We start from the raw sequence: 16,969 nt of genomic DNA, 5'->3' as shown, positions 1-16,969 counted from the left end.
TCTAGTTTCTCCTTCTTCTCTTCATGTGGTATTATTATTATTATTTTATTCCATGTCATTAATTTGCTTTCTACTAGATTCTCTTCTTGACACAAACTTTTTTTTTTCCCAGTCTTGCAATAATTTCTCTGTTACTTCAGAGACATTTTTTTCCCTCATTGATTCTATCCATGTCCTTTAATTTTCTTGACCATCATGTTCCTATGGATTTTAAGCTTTTTCTTTTCCTCCTTCTCTGTCAAGGTCATTGCCCTCAGTTATTTCACTTCTTCCTCTTACCCTTTCAAATATTCAGTCTCTTTCTTATTCCCTTACCTCAGTGGAGGCAAGGATTCAGCTCCGATATGCCATCCAAATAACCTAAGTTAGACGGCACTAGTATCAAAATAATCATTTCAAAAAAGTTATTCGTGACAGAAGAAATAGATTTTTCCCAAAACTTTAAAGTTTCATAATGAATATTTGTTTTTCGTCAGCAATGATAATTTTCACTGGAAAGTGAAAACTAAATTCTGTTTAGTAAGAGCCTTTTCAAGTGTTTTGTTCTTGAATTTAACTTTAAATAACATATTAATATATTTATTTAGTAAGTCTAACAGTACCAGTTAATTAAAATCATTATATTTCTCTGGAAAATATACCGATTTCAGCTTTATTTTAATTGTGAAAGTTTACTTAGTTGAGAACGGAATGTCTGATTGGCAGCACAGGAAGAAATAGTGTGAGAAAAAATAGACAATAGTTTATGTATTCAGACAGGATGTGAAAAATCCAGAATCAAATCATTGCAAATGGACCAAGCATTACAGGTTCTCAGAGGTGGTTATTCCACATCCTCTTAGTGAGAAGATGTTGTGAACCTCCTTCTCTCTTTCACATCTGTTCACAATAAAGTCTTTCAGCAGGTTTCACCTCTGCTCTGCTTCCATGTTTTGGTCAAACAGAATAACTATTTACTGGCTGGCCTTCATTATTTATGATATAAATACTTAAAATATTTGATTTTGCTAGGAAAAGAAAAGCTATTCTTTTACTTGTTTGTTTATTAGTAATATGCTATTTGCTCCACCTTGATCTATTCGCTGTTTGATAACTAAGGTGTAATTCCAGTCTCTCTGTATTTGGGTAGGATTCAACTCATTCACCTTCTGCTGTGTAAATATCAGATATGCATCCTTGTTTATTCAGCAACCTCCATCTCTACTCAGCAGCCAGTGATAAGAACCCACGGGGTAGGGAGATGACTCATTCTACCCATGGGAGATGTCTTTTTCAAGATGAAATTTATCCACTTCTGCAGGTGATGATCACTCTTTGACAATGCAAAAGGTCTCTGCATAGGGCCCAATACTCCATCACCACTACCTTTGGTTCCTACAGTTTCTTTCAGAAATGTTGATCATTTCTTTCACGGTCACCCTAATTGCTCCTAGAGGAAAAATATACTTGGGCTTGAAATGTAGGGCATGTTAATTCACTTAGTAGCTGCATCTCCCTTATTCACTTCTACTAGTAGATATCCGCTTAAATTCTACTTTCTTAAGGTTTGTTTTATTTGTTATTTCTTTCTTCTGCATGTCTACCAGTCTCGGAGTAAAAATAAATACATAAATAAGGAACTAGGTAACTCTTTTCATTTTATTTGCCACATTTTCTGTAAATACGGAACTGTATTTCTGTATGGAATTACATTTCCGTAAATATGGATATTCTGTGCATTTTCTGTAAATAGATTTAGAAAAAGTAATGTGACCAAAAACACTTCTTGTCTGTATGATGCAGGTCAGACTATGAGAGACACGTATTTTTTTCTTTTTTTTTTTTTTTTATTTAATGCTGTTTTGACGAACCCTACCATTCCATATCTGCATTAAAATGATACTTCTCTTTTTTTTACCTAATACATAAAATCCTCCACAATCTACATAAAATCCTACATAATCAATTTATATAAAATCCCATTCTAATTCACCACAATCTAGCAGAATGAAAAAGTCAGTGGGTACAAGGAGACCAAAGAAATTCCAAAAGACAAACCTTATTATTTCCCCTGGTAACAGACCTGCTCTTTAGAAGCGAAGCTGGAGAGTCAGTAGTAGTGGGTCTGTAAATGGGTCCATGCTGGGATGCCCAGTGAACCTGGCAGACTTGGAAACAGCATCATCTCTATGACTGTGCCAAATATGATTTTTTTTTTTTTCAGTTTGATGCCATAAAGACTTTCACAGACTTTTCTTTTTTTCCTTCTTTTTTTTCTTTTTTTTTTTTTTTATCTAAAGGTGAAATTTCTTTTGACAAACAGCCTCTCTAGCCAGAGCAACTGATGAGAACAATGAGTCATAAAAAATTCTGTTATTAAAAACATTTGCTTTGTTCACATCCTGAATTGATTTCCTCTAATGATTTCCCTCTGACGGCTGTGGTCAAAAATAATAACAGTAATAATAAAATAAGAGAATTTGCCCCTCCCTGGTTTCTCCAATAGAGGCTTTGCTTTCCATGTGTAGACAGAGTAGCCCTGCAGACAGACCAATATGTGAATTCAAGTAATAAAACTCAAGGAAAGATTGGAATATTTTTTTATTATTATTACTCCAGAGATTGCCTTATTCTAGCAATTCACAGGGTCTGAAACAAAGGTCTGAGATAGTACAGAGACCATTTTTGGTGGTTTGATTTTTTTTTTTTAACTCTATTTTTGTAGGAGGATTAGCTTATTATTTAAAGAATATTCAACAAAAAGTCTTGTACAGAAAAATAAATTCTCAGTCAATCTATTTTTCTTCCTTAAAGTTAGATTTATAGAAATCTCACTCTTCTCTACATAGATATTTCGCTACCTCCACATATACAATTATTATACAGTTGTACAACTATATAACTTCATAATATGTAAAATTACTACAACATTTAAATAACTGTACCATTGTTATGAAAATGATATTAATAATAATTCAAAGATATTTTTCATTATGAGACTAAATAGATAATTATAAACATAAGAAACATTAGAACATAAAGGAATGGATAGATATAAAAGTAGTAGATATTTAAATATATATAAAAATATATAAAAATATAAATAATGTATGAAATGAAACAATTAGAAAAACAAAGGGAGTAAACTTGTGACTATATTTTATACAAATGACTAATATTTCATTGCTCTTCATTATTTAAAAATGGAGGCAATATAACAGTTATTCAGAATAGCATGTGATGTGCAATGCCTCAGCAAATCATCTCAATCCTTTTTCATTTTGCTGCTGAAAAACCCCAATCATTCCATCAAGTAGAAACAATAAACTACTCGACATGATAAATACTTGAAGAGTTCAAAAGTAAGTCTCCATAGTAAAAGCCTGCAGTCCAAGACATTCACACAATAAGCATGCATTTTTCCCTTCAAATTCAGGAATGAATCGTGTTGGAATTTAAGAGGGGAAAAATATCCATCAGATTTGTTGCTTTGAAAACTATTTTAATATGCCTGATTAGTGAATAAAACTGGCTATAAACATTTAATCACCTTCCAAAGGATATAAGCAACAGAGCACAAAATAACACTTGGAATAATTACATTTTTTTTCTAGAGAATATGTGCTTTTCAGTGAAAATTGCAGAAAACTATAACATCACTAAAACATAATTTTTTTTTTATCATTCATCCCATGGAATTCAACTGCCACAAAATGAAAACAAAACCATATCAGGATACAAGATATCAAAAAAACCTTAACATGTGCAACTTAGATATACAGCAAATGTCATTTCCATGAGCTTGTGGTGTTCATGAGCTAGGCTATTTTGGAGAAGAAGGAATGTTTTAGGACATAATCCATCCTTAAGACAATGTGCACATGGAGCAGTTACTCCGAGACAAGACACTGATGTGACTCCATATGGTATTCTCAGGCCCTCTTACTATACTCATATCACATTGAGTCATGCTCTCTAGTTGAGGGCATTTCACTCAACCTAAACTAGGAACCTATGCTCAAAGGAGAGAAATGGACTACTTACATGCCAACAATTGCCATGTGAGGAATTCTTTGACTACAACAAACCAAAACTACCTATGCTGGCCTACATCTCATATACTTTAAGTGAGATGGCATGAATGATCTTCACCACCACTACAGGCCAGTGTTTTCGGCATCTCTGTCAAGAGGTTTCCCAGCCAGTGCAAAAAATATAGAAACACAGAGACCTGGCACTTGGCTTCATGACATGGAGGTTCCCTATTCTAGTCATGGCCTGAAGGACTAGCCCTGGAAGTACAGTCTCATTCATTCACATAAAAAAAAGAAAAAAAAAAAAAAAAAAAGATGGAAGATGAACCAAGAAAACTGCATGTCAAAACATGGATAAACTTATGCCTTGAGGTTTGTATATTGTAGTTTAAGTTCTTTAAAGGTCACTATAGCACTAACAAAACATGTGGACCTGAGGTAGACTTAATGAAATGAAAAAATGAAATCCTTTCTTGAGTTGCAAGAATATAAGAAGAAATCTCTTAGTCAACTCTAATCTTCTGTTTTTGTAGGCAATCATGTCTTATAAATCCTTCACTTAACTGCACACAGAGAAAGGCCAACAGATGTGTTCATTTTGGCAAATAATGGTCATAATAACTCCATAATTTTATAAGAAGTCTAATTTTCCAAAATGATAAGTATTCAGTAAGTACACTTGTAAAACAGATGAAGATATATCTATCAGGTATAGATTTAGAATATTTGCTTAATGTACCCATTTTGACCATGGTGCCATAAAATTTCTTTAGAATAATGGTTCAGCAGGAGCTAAATACTCTCTGTTAGTTGAAAAAACAAGTCACATATAACTGTCATTATTTCCTAAAGTACTTTTGGTTGCCAGCATTTCTTGAAAGATGAAAAAAAGAAGTAAAAGTCTGAGGGTGCTGCAGGATAAGCAAAAGTTAGTCTGATGTGAAATAATGTGGTGATAGACTATAATCCTGAGAAGAAATGTCTTTATTGATGGGTTTTATGTAAGGCCTTATAGACATGTAGAGTAAATTCCTTAGTGACTTGATTTATAAAGTTTCACATTCCTGTATGAAGAATTACATAATATCAAACAGAATTCACAATAGGAAAGGCAAGGCTCAGCTCATCAAGGTGATCCACCAAATATTATGATCTTCTGATGTAAGAAATTAAGAATAGAGATTTATTTTACCTCAGTTTAAGTATCTACAGAGCAGGGAGTAATAGTTGGACTGTTCTTAAAAATCGTTTATTGATATTGAAGAGGAACAGATGTGTTCATAATGCAATTTACCTGTCTTCTTTTAAACACCTACATTAGGATGAGGTGAAACTAAGATACATGCTTATATATCTAATTTGTTTGTAAGTCCACTGATTCTTCCGGAAGCCTGGGGTGTCTTCCTCAGATGCAGAACTCTAGATCTATAGAGAGATTTCTATAATAAATGACTTACTCCACTTCTTTAGCCTGTTAAAAAAAAAGAGAGAAAGAAAACCTCTTACCTATATTTACAAATCCACCAGTGTTAGCGAAAGGAATTTCTGGGATGAGGAGAAGGAGGAAAAAAAAGAAGAAGAAGAAACAAAATAAGTGACTGTGTTTCTAAGTTTCAGGTGGATTTATTTCTGCTGGCTAAGAGGGTTTTTTGAGGCAGTGAAATATATGGCTCATTATCTGGATTAATGTTATTACCTTCATTTTTCAATAAATATACCGTGTCAGAATTTATAGCTTCTCTGTTCTCTTCATGAAATGCAATAGGTCTACCTTTATATGCCAGGTTTTCAGGAGAGTGACAGGAGCAATGCAGGGAGGAAAATATGCTGCTCCCTTTTGTTAAGTTTTGCTCCTGTGTCAGGCCAGAACTGTGACAGCTTTTGGCTAACTGTATGCTGAAATGAATGGGAATGAAATGGCAGACCCATCATCTTAAGTAAACAACCTGCTCTGAATTTCTTTGATGCATTTACGTGGGCCTCAAGAGGGATCTAAGTGTGGTTGAAAAATGCCCAGCCTGACTCAAGTTTTCTACAGAAGAACTATAAAGAGATCCTAGTGACCTCCTTTGGAGGAGTATAATCTAAATCCCATCCCTTCCTCCCCATCTCCCTTTGCAAGTCTCATAAGAGAGCTGGTACTCATTTAATATGAGAATACCATTTCATTGCTTGCACTCCAGCTAATTCCTGACCCCATTTGTAAACCCTGCTACACTAAATTTGAGGGCAAACACCCACATTTCCCATATTAGTCTTCTCTGGGGCAAACACTGCTTCTCCATCTTTACCATGTATATATAGGCCTTGTCTTTGCACCTTTGGACTAGTTGTGATTTTTTTTGGATATAAAGAGTCTCTAGTGAGGCCCAATTATTTGGCTAGGAGTCTAAAAAAGCAAAAGATAGGAAGAAAATCAGTGTCTGATGAGAGGTAGTCCTAGTGTGTGTTTCTCCTATGTGCTTCTGGTTTTAATTTATTACCTGTGCTGTTCACAAGATGTCCATATATTACAAAATCCTCCCTTTCTGTGGTTCCCATAGAAGCACATTTACCGTCTGCAAGTCCTTGCTACGTAATAGCTGATAAAACTTGTTGAATCTTATAGAACAAAGTGGTCATCAAAATCTCTACAGTTATTTTATTGCTGATCAGCTATAAAAACGATGATTTTAGAACAGACATATTTACCTAGACAACAAGCTTACAAAGAACCTGGAGAAGACATTTATTACTAAGAGGACCAGTCAGCAAGCCAGTATCAAAACTTGGACTTGCAGATATTGAGCCCATAATCAGCATCAGGAGCTGTAGAAAACTCATATATGGAAAAGATGAGGCACTGAGAGGCACCTAGACCATGAGGTTTTGTCAACCTGCTTATTACTGCATTTGGTGTAGCATTCAGCATTCCGCCTGCTAAGGATGGAAGAATTGTATCTAGATTTCAAGAAACCTAGACTAAACAGTGGGTTCAGATAAGGTGAATCCCATTAAGTGAGAGCTTTTAAGTCTATACAGTTGTTATTTAACCTACAAGGAAGAAGATAAAAGAATTTTCCTCCCCAAATGACCCTTTGGTTGGGATATAGTAGACTTGTTAAGTGTCCCTATAGGCACTGGAGAGAGATTAGCGCTCTACAGAGAGTAATGCAGGTTTTCAGTGAGCTGAAAAATGCTGAAAAGGACTTTCCATCTGGAAAAAAAAGAAAAAAAAAAAGCAGGAATAGTTTGCCTAAACATACAGATCCTTATGCCACCTTGTACCAAGAAATAAACAAAATAAGCATAGGTGGCAAGTATAATGCAGACTTATAAGAGATTCATGCCCACTGGACAGTGGAAGGATTCCAGGGAAATATTGAACCTATCCAAAACACTAGATTTTGAACTAAATTATTTGCTCAGATTCATTTACTTGAGTCTGCTTTCATGAAAATATCTGGAGCTGAAAATCAAGTCATCCTTCATATAAAGAATTTATATAGGAGATAAAGAGATTCATTCCCATGGTTAACTATAATGAGAACTTGCTGTTTTTCCTTGCCAAGTGAATCTTTGGCACATGGGTAATGGCAAGCATAGAGAGGCTTGACTGAGGTGACATCTTTTGCAATGGGCACATCCTTGTAATAGAGTCTCCTCTTCTGAAATGCCAACACAGAGAAAGAGTGCTTGGCAGTATGTCTACCTCTATTAATAAAGATCATTTTAACTCCCAAGTCACTTTTTTTTTTTCCATCTTTGCCAAATATTTTGTAGGAAATTTGCTCATAATTGATTAACTTTCTTGTACATGTGGTCCTTTGGACCTGAATGTACATTTGAAAAAAGCAACCACAAATTATGCCTGGACCTGATCTTCACTTGTTCCCCCTGCATGTGGGCGTTAAACAGGACAGAAAATGCCTCTCCCATTTCTTAGTAATCTATCTAATTCCACTGGCTTTTATTTGTCTCATTTTTTTTTTCCTTTCCATCCCACTCACTTGTAAGTGGCTGCTCTCTCGCCCCTGTAACACTGGCTCATAAAATGTATAGGGAAAGAGAAAGAATTTACTGTTTTGCGTTTCTGCTTTTCTGTTGGTAGGTGCAGTGTGTGGATTTCTGTTTGCTTGGGTCTTCTTTTTTTTTTTTTTTCCTCTCCTAATGTCATGTGCAAAATAAATGAGTGAGTGTGCTTTACATTTTGGGGAGATTTTGACTTTATTTTTTATTTTCTATCTTTTGAGGAAACCTTTCTGATCTTGCCAAACACATAGTACAGCTAAGAGTGAATAACCAGGCTATACACTAAATGTTTTCCTGGGTGTTCCCTTCTGTACCAGCCAACTTTTCCCTAGTTGCAGGAAAGCAGCCAAGATAAGGAAATATTCATCATTTCTGCACTGTATTATTTCGGTGGAAACAAAAGATCACACTGTGAGCTTGTGCTTGCGTGTACATATGTATGCATCCATTGCAAACCCTGTCTTCCTGAGTCCAGGAACTAAGAATGGCCTTGAAATCACCCAATCCTTCAGCTATTTGCATGAAAGCAACCCAGATTCATAAGGGAGTCTATAGCTCCTTTTTTTTTTCCGTGTTATTTCTCTTTCCTGGCAGGTGAAATCTCTGCGTTTCTGTTACCCAGATCTCTACCGTCATCTTCATAACACACATACAAACACTTCATCTGCACAAATGTTTGTGCGGCCATTCATTGAACCCGACGAAGGAACTGATCCAGAAGAAAAATAATTCAGAAAAAAAAAACTAAATAATCATTATTTATTTTATTCCATTGGGTCAGTTCCCTGATTTGGTTCACTGCATGTTCATGAAAAGAGTTGTTAAGGAAGAACTCAAGGAAAGACTTGAGGGTAAGAAAGAGGAAAAGAACAGGGGATATTTAAGCTGTAATTGACATCAAAAAAAAGGATCTTGCAAAACTTCACCCTGACCTGTAGGAGTGGACCAGTTACAGGCCATAAGAAATTATGTAGGAGATTATTATGATACCACAAGAACGTGTCAGACAACTTCTCACTATAATGCCCGTCTATAACTGTGTGAGAGTATATATCTGAATAAAGCTGCCCTCTGGAAGTAGCCATTACTTTAATTGGATTGAAAGATGGAGTTAAAAAAAAATAGAGAACTTCAGACACCATTTAAATCACATCCTCTCTTTCAAAAGTGATAACTCATAGGTTCTGTATGGAGAAAAAAAATTACAGCAGGAAAACAGCACTTCAGTTCTCTCTCTCTGCTGTTTTCTGGACACATGAGTACAAATACTTCTCTAAATCTGATGCATGAGGAGGCAAGTCAACAGAGATACTGGAGAGGGAGCAAAAATCAGCCAGATCTCCAAGCTATAGAGAGGGACAACCAGCCTGTCCTTAAACGAAAGATGATGAGTTGAATATTGGTCTAATCATATCTACTTAAAGCACAGAGTGGAAATGAAACCTGTTTCAAAGGCCCTGAGTAAGTAATGGAGAACTAGCAAAACTTAGCCCACTGCGGTAGTTAAATAAATAAATAAATAAATAAACAAATAAAAAAATGTAAATAAAAACTTTAGCAGCTCAGTGTTTTAACCCAGGCAGGTTGTATGCACAATTTTGTCTCATCACCATGAAATTCTCCTCTAAAAATGCCCTATTTGTCCAAAGGCAAACTTCATTTCCCATCTTGCCCAAGAATACTCAGCCCAGGCATCATTTATGTCTTTTCAATGGTGTCACGTGGAGGAGTAAAGGTTGTGAGATGAAGAGATGAATTGATTAATCATGAGCAAGAAAGTCTAATCCGGAAGAAAGTCTGTGGTAATGCCATTAGTTCAACCTTTAATGGATGGGCAGGTACAGAACAGCAATCAATCCAATCAGTCTCTCCAAGGACTGAAGCCATGTGCAGAAAGATTACACATACAACTTCCTTCCTTGAACATCACTACGAAACTCAGAAACACTCTTTGGTCACAGGCCAAAATAGCAGACCTTTATGCTCTGAAGATAGTAGAAAGGAAAAAGAGAGGCGGTGACCAGAAAAACTCCCATGATATGTGTCATCCAAACCTAGATAAGACTTCATTGACACCATAAGTATAATAACGATATTTGGGCATCATCAGCATCCTCTAACTAATCTTAATTGCATTCTTGTGATGCACATAACAGATATTGAAATGTGGCTGTTATAATGAGAAGAAAGAAAAATAAATCATTTTTCCCAAGCCATTAGGAAAATTAATATGGGGTCACTTAGGGATGTTGACAATAAATCTAGATGCAGATGGTTCAGATTAGAACCCAACTGTGTGTTAGAAATAGCATGAAAATTCTTCCTCAGCTCAAAGTTAATCAAAATCTTCCTGTATATTCATATGCTTTAGAAAGATTAAATATCTTGTAAATAGTTCAAAAAGAATGCAAAAAAAAAAATCTAATGAGTTTTAATGAGGGTTCTTCTCTCATAATTCAGAAGGCTACTGGTAATATAGTAAAAAGCTTGTTGAATAGGAACAAAAGGCCACAATGCCAAAAGTAACGAGAAAACATAATGTGCTGGATGACAGCTTGGAAAGGGACTTATCTAAGTTAGGGCTTGTACAGGATGCCATGAAATAAGAACAGGTGTGAATGGTTTGCAGAAAGATTGGATGTTGGTTTGCATTGAACATAGACCTCTCTGATGCCAGAACTGTGGAAACAACCAGATCTCACTGTAAACCAAGTCATTCTAGTTCTCAGGAACAATGTGTTCATGTCGTGAGAAGTACTGCTAATGAGCAGGCAAACCTTCATACAACAGTTTGTATATTTAGCACCATCCATTGGGTGAGATTGATCATTCATCATTGGGGGAATCTCCAAATTTCCACTGGCTAGGAAGTTTGCCTAATGCATATTTGATCCTGTTTATATGGTTCTAATGCTTTGATTTTTTTTCTCCCTTCTCCTCTTGGCACTTCAGGAAATATTGGCCCTCCCTACAGCATTTTTCTGCCCTGGCAAGCATCATGACATTGGACCTCAAAACCAAGGGTGTGGTCTAATTTTTTCAATTCTTCTTCCCTATGCTTTGGTTGTTCCTGAACATTAATTGTATGGGGACTGGGGAAGGAGCTGTGCGTGCTCTGGAGGCTGCCCAATGCAAGACATCCAGCCAAGGGAAAAATAAAAAGGTCAGATTCAAAAGTCTAAGCAAGACATCTGTAGGTTTTCTGATGGTTTTGTCATCTTAAATGGCCTGATGAATGTTTCCTTTGTTTGTTCTGTGACCATGCAAAAGGACTATAGAAATACAGGCAAAAACCATGAACTACTACTCTTGGTTCATCCGCAGCCAATAAGTCTGGTTTTGTTTAGAGTTTTTATTATTACTTATGCCACATCAAAAGGTAGTCTTTCCCTATGACTGATACCCTTGACGATACTTAAAAATGTAAAACATACATAACTAATAAACATTTTTCTTTAAATTTTTCTGTAATGTAACCTCTCATCCATGAGAAAAAGGTATGTCTACATATATATATTTTTATATATATCTATATACACATTTTATATAAGGAGCTCCACCTCTCCACCCAAAATCCCATCAAGGACTCCTCAAAACAGTCCACCTCTTGCTTCCTAATTTGAAGTCTAGCAAGCAAAGGGAAAATCCCATATATGACAGTGAGTCATAGCATGGAGGTCACTGCAGATAAAAGCGGGTGTGGTGGTTGAGAAGTAGAGTGCAGGAAACAGATGTGTGTGTGGTTTTTCTGCCTGGTCAAACTGGTCAGCTCTGGGACCATTAATGAGGGCCTGAGATAGATCCTTGGCTGGTGTAAATTAACTCAGTTTTACTGAGGCTAAACTTGTGATTTTATTTCACCTGCGCACCTGACCTCTGTTTACTCAGATCATTTGAAGTCCAGTGTTCAACAATGATGGAAAGACAAGACTTTCTAGGACTGCCTGACCCACTTCAAAGCAAAGGACAATTTAAATTGTTATGCTTGTGTCCTATCTTTATCTAAATCTGGTAGCTTTATCTAAGTCTGGTAGCTTTGTTTTTTCAAAACAAGAGAGATTTAAGAAGTAATGCGGAGAGTCCACATCTGCTGGTTCAGAGGCACCTGCAGCACCTTTACAATCCTGAAAACTAATGTGGATTTAAACGTCAAAATAAGGAGGCACTTTCTCTCTCTGAGACATCTGCATTTGAAAGTGCCTGGATAATTGAGGCAGAAGTATCAAAGCTGAAAGAAAACCGCAGTAATTCTAGGTTTCTACCTTTCTGCATCAATTATGCAGCTCCTCTTCTTGATTTCTGTGCTCCTTGATGAGTTAAGGACACTGTGAAGCATCTGTTGAAGAAACACAGGCCTAAGAAGCACAATCCAAGATAAACAAAGGTGGGAAAAGAGCAGCTATCCCTACAGAACACTGCATGACTGCAGCTTTTAGTATTATAAAGAGAATTTTCCACTCCTTCACTTAAAGGCCACATCTGGCAAACATTGTGAGAGTGTTAACAATTAGAAAAAAAAAAAAAAGTGAAATGTCTTTTCCCTCAATTATAGCTGACAAAATAAATACAAGAATTCCATCAATTCTTTTAACAGACTATTGTATTATTCTTTGGGATACAGCAACTTTCCAGTTCATTCTAATCCCATTCAATTAAGAGAAGCTAATTTTTAATCATAAACTATGAGCTCTCTCCCCACTTGGGATGCAAGAAGTTCTCATAAATGTCTCTAGGAATCACCTCTATCCACATGTGACTTGACAGGATGTTGATGAAAGCTGAGATTCTCATTCTGGGCCACCTACTAAGGTGTCTTACATGAACATTGCCACCTGTGGTAAGGTGCCTCTTTACCACATACATTCCCCTCTACTGGCTGTATTACTTTACAAATCCTTGTAGTATGGGGCAGTAAGAGATCTTAATGACTTAATACATGCCCAAAATCCAGTGACATCCCATGTATCATTGTAGGCGGTTGGAAAATAACTTTTTGGATATATTTTTCCTGCTTCAAGCAGATGTTAACTTAAGGAAAAGGTAATTTTTGCTCAGAATACTTTATTTAGACTTTTTTTTCCCCCAAGAGTAAATACTCTAATCAATGAACTGTCATGACACTTTGCAAAAATGGTTATAAACACCAAGGTTTTCTGTCTCAGCAGGAAGAAAAGTCCACCAAAATTTTCATAGAGTCATCATATTGACTCTTGACTATTCAAGACTTACCTATTCTTCTTTAATTCTCTTGAGTCTACAAGTTGCCTATAAAACTCAGAACTGTCTAAACAAAATGTATTGTGCTGATTAGTCTAGTCTTTCATCCTTTGAATTTCCCAAACCTGATTCACTACTCCTTATCCAATATACTTTGAGGAAGGGTTTACTATTTTATCATCTTCACCTTCTCCTCCATTTTTTTTGAGTAGATTTAGGTTTGCTGTCTATTACATATATATACATATATATATGTATATATAAGTACTCTAGAATGCAATCAAAAGGTCATATTGGGAACATGTACCTTTTACAAAATTTATAAAAAGTTTTCTTTATACACGAAAAGGAGTTTCTATACTGGAAAAATAAATACAGTTAATAAGTGTAATCCCTTAAGTTAACAGCACTATACTCTCTGAAACATTCCCTGAACTGCTTGTGGAGTTAATAAATAAATCCACCCACCTCTCCATGAATTATTTCAGTCACTGTATAAAAATTCACAGGCAATTTTCTGTAACCTGTAACCTGTGCAACTAGTGTGCAAGTATGGTGTCAACACTGTAATTCTTCCTCTTCTCCATCCTTTCATTCCTACTTGGAAGGTCTCTCAGGATATTTCAACTCTTTTGCTTGAGCCTGTATCCTCTTTGATTCTTTGCAGAAGATAAAAGTCTGAATACAAAACATGGAATAAGGTCAGAGGAAATCAAGCTTAAAGATCCAAACCTCGAACGCTAAGTTTAAGGCTGATGCTAAATGTCCAACAAGTATTTAATGTTTCAGCTAGAAGTACATGAGATTGAATTGGGTATACCTGATGCTCAAGTGCTCCTCAGAAATTATCCCACAGTTTTGATATGGGCAAAATAAGTAATATCCATAGCATGGACAGAAATGAGTAGGTCCCTGCTATCTTCCTCTGTCTCAACTGGGGTCTTTTAATCTATATGGCCCTTTACTAGAATTTTTCCTGTAAGTCCATGTCTTTCTCGTACTGGAGAGCCCAGTACACAGCACTGTGATGTGGGTTCAGGAGGGTTGAGTAGAGGAGGAGGATCACCTTCCCTATCTTGCTGGCAACACTCTTCCATTGGCCTTCTTGACCACAAGAACAAGTTGGTGCCTCATTGTCATCTTATCCACCAGGACTCCCAGGTCCTTCTCTTCATATTTGCTCTCTTGCCAGTCATCGCAGGCTGTGCTGGCTCGTGGGGTGATTCTTTTTCAGGTTCAGGATTTAGCAGCTTCCTTTGTTCATTTCATGAGCTTCACGATGTCTGACTAGGATGGCCCCTATTCCCACACACTCTCCCTACCCTAACCCTATCTTTTGCTGTAGCCAATTTCGTGGTAGCATTTGAAACTGCCAACATGATGCCTTACTCAGCCCTTCCAGAAACATTGTAGTATCATTAGTCATTAGCACACATTGCTCTCACCTATTTTTGGAGATTACTCTCTTGCTTTATCTGGAAAAGAAATATTTCTTCTAATGTTTTATTTTGGAGGGCCAAGCAAGCCGCGTTTCCTGGATGTTAGTGTTATGTGACAAGCTTGGCATTCCTTACTTTTTCCTGCTAACCTTATAGTACATTTTTCCCACCAAGTGATAGCAAGGTAACTAACAGACAGCTAGAGCTGTGTACAATATTTCTGATGGCACCAGTCCCTAATAAAATATATATTAAAAATATGCATATACAAATATACATATATACATACAAACACATAGATAGAAATATATTTATTCTGGACTGTACTGGGCAAAGAAAATATATAAAATTTCTGAGAAATTAAGGAGAAATTGTGTTTTGAGTTGTGTTTATACTCATTATTGTTTTATTGGAGAATTAGAATGATGTAATCATAATAAAGTATTATTAAATGCAGAAACTTCTAAGAATCACTGCACAGTACTTAAGCATGTTGATGGGAAACAGACATCAAAAGACATATGAGTACATGCAACAATCTATCAGTAACACCAGATCTGTAAGTAAATGTAATATCCTCTATCAAAGCAATTGATTACTTTAAGTATCTATCAATTATGAGGAAAATCAACATAGACATGTTTGGAACAAAAGGGAGCACAATCTTTTATTTTTCTGTCTAATAAAAATGAGACATCAAAGCATTTTCTTTTCTGAATCATGATGAGAGTCTCACAATATCTTTCTTGAATAGAAAGTTATTACCTGGTTTGAGACATCTTAATGCTGTTTTTATTTTAAATAGCATCTTTTTCAAATAGAATCATTACCTTTGTATTAAAGACTTTTTGTTTTCTGCTCTGGAAACATGAAATTTTCTATTTCAAGAATGTCAGAACAACGTATTTATACAATTTGGCTCCTTTTTTTTTTGAAACAAAAGTCAACTAGGTCTAACTGCATGACTGCAATTTTATATTAAATTTGATCCAATAAGTATATCTCAGTATTTCCCAAGAAAAAAATAGGCATTTCTGCAAACCTCTCTATGGTTGAAGTTTATTACAGAAGCCCTGAGAAGGAACAATCTTACTTAGGGTTTCAACAGCATCTGACAGAATGAGAACTTGCTTTACCAACATTGTTGTTGGACACAAACAAAATTGTTGTCCAAAGCTGTTGGCCTCTCTGGTCCTCACAGTCAAAGAACATGGCAATAAGAATATATTCAGTCTTACCACTTGAACTTCTAGGGCCCAAATCAGGGTTGACTTACAGCTGAATATGTCTCTGCTTTTGCAGAAGTACATAGAACAACCTGTAAATTGCTTCTGCTAACCTTCATGTAGGCTCATCAAATTGTAACTTTTGTAGGCTCCCATGCAAGATTTTTTGACCTTCAAGGGAGCTTTCCCATCCTAAGTCCATCAGTGCCAGATGATAAGGAAAGTAGGACATACCAGATATTAATGCTAACGAAGAAAATGCAAGTTTTGCTGATTTGTTTTTATAAAAGCTGGACCCACTTACAGCGACTTTGGAGATCTCACTTAGGAGTGGACGCACCGCGTAAGACCTCCCCAGCTGCTGGGAATGCTCTCCAAATCCTCGCTGCAACAGGGGCTCCCCAGTGACTGCGGATCTGGATGATGGTAATGTATTTAGGCAATTGGTCATGTTTTCATCACCAATTTTAATCACTATTCTCTCTCTCATATAGTAATGTTTAAGTACATTACCTAGCTTATTTTGTCCATAGTTACAACTTGGTCCATAGTAAGCTTTTTCTATTGAAGTTAAACACTACTTCTGGATAATGTTAAACTAACACAGACATGAAATAGTGACATGATTGTGACAGAATCCATCACAGACATTACAAGGATGTATTTTTTTCATTTATTTCTCATCAAAGATTATGAGGACGTATCCTAAAGCTATCCTGGATAAGATGAATTGTTTTCTTCTTTCTGGTTTTAGAAAAAAAAAATCTCATTATAACGGTACCTTTTCCCAGGTGATACAATCTTAGCTGTTCCACAACTCCAGCTGTTTTTGAAATGTGTGTATTCTGTAAAACAATACACTCAAATTCACTCAAAATAATACCGATGGACTAAGCAGGCCTTTTCTGCTATTAGTTGGTTTGTTCTCTTCCCCAGGAGCTTGAATTAAAATGGGAATATCTATGGAAAAGTGATTGACCTACTGTGAAGAAAATTTACAGCCTTTATCAATAACCAAAATTTGCTTGTTGGATCCTTTATGAGACTACATGTTTGATCAAGT

Source organism: Nothoprocta perdicaria, unplaced genomic scaffold, assembly GCF_003342845.1.
Source record: "Nothoprocta perdicaria isolate Ctin4 unplaced genomic scaffold, notPer1 scaffold_237, whole genome shotgun sequence".
NCBI lineage: Eukaryota > Metazoa > Chordata > Aves > Tinamiformes > Tinamidae > Nothoprocta > Nothoprocta perdicaria.
Note: the sequence above shows the minus strand (reverse complement) of the source record.